Below are 4885 nucleotides of genomic sequence, written 5' to 3'. Positions count from 1 at the left end.
CGCCATGTTGGCCCAAGGCATTGGCATGGCATGCCGGCCAAGGCATGCTGGCCAACGCTGCACAAGGCGGTGCCATGGCATGGCATGCTGACCAAGACCGTGCCATGGCATGCTGGGCGAGGCCGGGGCATGGCATGCTGGCCGAGGCCGTGGCTTGCCATGCCGCCACGGCCGTGGCATGCCGGGCAACGGACCGGCATGGCCCAGCCCGTGGCACGCCATGTTGGCCCAAGGCATTGGCATGGCATGCCGGCCAAGGCATGCTGGCCAACGCTGCGGCACGGCGTGCTGGACAAGGCGGTGCCATGGCATGGCATGCTGACCAAGACAGTGCCATGGCATGCTGGCCGAGGCCGTGGCATGGCATGCTGGCCGAGGCCGTGGCTTGCCATGCCGCCACGGCCGTGGCATGCTGGGCAACGGACCGGCATGGCATGCTGGCCGTGGCGGTGGCACGACATGCTGGCCAAGGCAGTGGCATGGCATGTAGGCCAAGGCTAAGGCATGGCACGCTGTGGCATGGCACGCTGGCCAAGGCAGTCGCAAGGCATGCGGGCCGAGGCCGCGGCACGGCCCGCTGGGCAACGCGGTGGCATGGCATGCTGGGCAACGCCGTGGCAAGGCATGCGGGCCGAGGCCTTGGCATGGCATGCTGGCCGAGGCCGTGGCATGGCATGCGGGCCGAGGCCGTGGCATGGCATGGCATGCGGGCCGAGGCCGTGGCATGGCATGCGGGCCGAGGCCGTGGCGTGGCATGGCATGGCATGTTGGGCAACGCCGTGGCAAGACATGCGGGCCGAGGCCGTGGCATGGCATGTTGGGCAACGCCCTGGCAAGCCATGCGGGCCGAGGCCGTGGCGTGGCATGTTCGCCAAGGCTAAGGCATGGCACGCCGGGCAACGCGGTGCATTGGCATGCTGGGCAGCGCGGTGGCAAGGCATGGGGGCCGAGGCCGTGGCATGGCATGTTGGGCAACGCCGTGGCAAGACATGCGGGCCGAGGCCGTGGCATGGCATGCGGGCCGAGGCCGTGGCACGACATGTTGGCCAAGGCTAAGGCATGGCACGCCGGGCAACGCGGTGGCATGGCATGCTGGGCAACGCGGTGGCAAGGCATGCGGGCCGAGGCCGTGGCATGGCATGTTGGGCAACGCCGTAGAAGGGCATGCGGGCCGAGGCCGTGGCATGGCATGCGGGCCGAGGCCGTGGCATGGCATGTTGGGCGACGCCGTAGCAAGGCATGCGGGCCGAGGCCGTGGCATGTCATGCGGGCCGAGGCCGTGGCATGGCATGCGGGCCGAGGCCGTGGCATGGCATGTTGGCCGAGGCCGTGGCAAGGCATGCGGGCCGAGGCCGTGGCATGGCATGTTTGGCAACGCCGTGGCAAGACATGCGGGCCGTGGCATGGCATGGCATGCGGGCCGAGGCCGTGGCACGACATGTTGGCCAAGGCTAAGGCATGGCACGCCGGGCAACGCGGTGGCATGGCACGCCGGGCAACGCGGTGGCAAGGCATGCGGGCCGGGGCCGTGGCATGGCATGTTGGGCGACGCCGTAGCAAGGCATGCGGTCCGAGGCCGTGGCATGTCATGCGGGCCGAGGCCATGGCATGGCATGCGGGCCGAGGCCGTGGCATGGCATGTTGGGCGACGCCGTAGCAAGGCATGCGGGCCGAGGCCGTGGCATGTCATGCGAGCCGAGGCCGTGGCATGGCATGCGGGCCGAGGCCGTGGCATGGCAAGTTGGGCGACGTCGTGGCAAGGCATGCGGGCCGAGGCCGTGGCATGTCACGCGGGCCGAGGCCGTGGCATGGCATGCGGGCAGAGGCCGTGGCATGGCATGTTGGGCGACGCCGTCGCAAGGCATGCGGGCCGAGGCCGTGAAATGGCATGCGGGCCGAGGCCGTGGCATGGCATGTTGGGCGACGCCGTAGCAAGGCATGCGGGCCGAGGCCGTGGCATGTCATGGCATGTTGGGCGACGCCGTAGCAAGGCATGCGGGCCGAGGCCGTGGCATGGCATGTTTGGCAACGCCGTGGCAAGACATGAGGGCCGTGGCATGGCATGGCATGCGGGCCGAGGCCGTGGCACGACATGTTGGCCAAGGCTAAGGCATGGCACGCCGGGCAACGCGGTGGCATGGCATGCGGGCCGGGGCCGTGGCATGGCATGTTGGCCAACGTCGTAGCAAGGCATGCGGGCCGAGGCCGAGGCCGTGGCACGGCATGCGGGCCGAGGCTGTGGCATGGCATGTTGGGCGACGCCGTAGCAAGGCATGCGGTCCGAGGCCGTGGCATGTCATGCGGGCCGAGGCCGTGGCATGGCATGCGGGCCGAGGCCGTGGCATGGCATGTTGGGCGACGCCGTAGCAAGGCATGCGGGCCGAGGCCGTGCCGTGGCATGCGGGCCGAGGCCGTGGCATGGCATGTTGGGCGACGCTGTAGCAAGGCATGCGGTCCGAGGCCGTGGCCTGTCATGCGGGCCGAGGCCGTGGCATGGCATGCGGGCCGAGGCCGTGGCATGGCATGCGGGCCGAGGCCGTGGCATGGCATGTTGGGCGACGCCGTAGCATGGCATGCGGGCCGAGGCCGTGGCATGTCATGCGCGCCGAGGCCGTGGCATGGCATGCGGGCCGAGGCCGTGGCATGGCAAGTTGGGCGACGTCGTGGCAAGGCATGCGGGCCGAGGCCGTGGCATGGCATGCGGGCCGAGGCCGTGGCAAGGCATGTTGGGCGACGCCGTCGCAAGGCATGCGGGCCGAGGCCGTGGCATGTCATGCGGGCCGAGGCCGTGGCATGGCATGCGGGCCGAGGCCGTGGCATGGCATGTTGGGCGACGCCGTAGCAAGGCATGCGGGCCGAGGCCGTGCCGTGGCATGCGGGCCGAGGCCGTGGCATGGCATGTTGGGCGACGCCGTAGCAAGGCATGCGGTCCGAGGCCGTGGCATGTCATGCGGGCCGAGGCCGTGGCATGGCATGCGGGCCGAGGCCGTGGCATGGCATGTTGGGCGACGCCGTAGCAAGGCATGCGGTCCGAGGCCGTGGCATGTCATGCGGGCCGAGGCCGTGGCATGGCATGCGGGCCGAGGCCGTGGCATGGCATGTTGGGCGACGCCGTAGCAAGGCATGCGGGCCGAGGCCGTGCCGTGGCATGCGGGCCGAGGCCGTGGCATGGCATGTTGGGCGACGCCGTAGCAAGGCATGCGGTCCGAGGCCGTGGCATGTCATGCGGGCCGAGGCCGTGGCATGGCATGCGGGCCGAGGCCGTGGCATGGCATGTTGGGCGACGCCGTAGCAAGGCATGCGGGCCGAGGCCGTGGCATGTCATGCGGGCCGAGGCCGTGGCATGGCATGCGGGCCGAGGCCGTGGCATGGCAAGTTGGGCGGCGTCGTGGCAAGGCATGCTGGCCGAGGCCGTGGCATGTCATGCGGGCCGAGGCCGTGGCATGGCATGCGGGCCGAGGCCGTGGCAAGGCATGTTGGGCGACGCCGTAGCAAGGCATGCGGGCCGAGGCCGTGGCATGTCATGCGGGCCGAGGCCGTGGCACGTCATGCGGGCCGAGGCCGTGGCATGGCATGTTTGGCCACGCCGTGGCAAGACATGCGGGCCGTGGCATGGCATGGCATGCGGGCCGAGGCCGTGGCTCGACATGTTGGCCAAGGCTAAGGCATGGCACGCCGGGCAACGCGGTGGCATGGCATGCTGGGCAACGCGGTGGCAAGGCATGCGGGCCGAGGCCGTGGCATGGCATGTTGGGCAACGCCGCAGCAAGGCATGCGGGCCGAGGCCGTGGCATGGCATGCGGGCCGAGGCCGTGGCATGGCATGCGGGCCGAGGCCGTGGCATGGCATGCGGGCCGAGGCCGTGGCATGGCATGTTGGGCGACGCCGTAGCAAGGCATGCGGTCCGAGGCCGTGGCATGTCATGCGGGCCGAGGCCGTGGCATGGCATGCGGGCCGAGGCCGTGGCATGGCATGTTGGGCGACGCCGTAGCAAGGCATGCGGGCCGAGGCCGTGGCATGTCATGCGGGCCGAGGCCGTGGCATGGCATGCGGGCCGAGGCCGTGGCATGGCAAGTTGGGCGGCGTCGTGGCAAGGCATGCGGGCCGAGGCCGTGGCATGTCATGCGGGCCGAGGCCGTGGCACGGCATGCGGGCCGAGGCCGTGGCACGTCATGCGGGCCGAGGCCGTGGCATGGCATGTTTGGCAACGCCGTGGCAAGACATGCGGGCTGTGGCATGGCATGGCATGCGGGCCGAGGCCGTGGCTCGACATGTTGGCCAAGGCTAAGGCATGGCACGCCGGGCAACGCGGTGGCATGGCATGCTGGGCAACGCGGTGGCAAGGCATGCGGGCCGAGGCCGTGGCATGGCATGTTGGGCAACGCCGCAGCAAGGCATGCGGGCCGAGGCCGTGGCATGGCATGCGGGCCGAGGCCGTGGCATGGCATGCGGGCCGTGGCCGTGGCATGGCATGTTGGGCGACGCCGTCGCAAGGCATGCGGGCCGAGGCCGTGGCATGGCATGTTTGGCAACGCCGTGGCAAGACATGCGGGCCGTGGCATGGCATGGCATGCGGGCCGAGGCCGTGGCACGGCATGCGGGCCGAGGCCGTGGCATGGCATGTTGGGCGACGCCGTAGCAAGGCATGCGGGCTGAGGCCGTGGCCGTGGCATGGCATGCGGGCCGTGGCCGTGGCATGGCATGGCATGCGGGCCGAGGCCGTGGCATGGCATGTTGGGCAACGCCGTGGCAAGGCATGCGGGCCGAGGCCGTGGCATGGCATGATGGCCGAGGCCGTGGCATGTCATGCGGGCCGAGGCCGTGGCATGGCATGTTGGGCGACGCCGTAGCAAGGCATGCGGTCCGAGGCCGTGGCATGTTATGC

Source organism: Camellia sinensis, unplaced genomic scaffold, assembly GCF_055761805.1.
Source record: "Camellia sinensis isolate YWXY unplaced genomic scaffold, ASM5576180v1 Unanchor4, whole genome shotgun sequence".
Lineage (NCBI taxonomy): Eukaryota > Viridiplantae > Streptophyta > Magnoliopsida > Ericales > Theaceae > Camellia > Camellia sinensis.
This window is presented reverse-complemented; position numbering follows the sequence as displayed.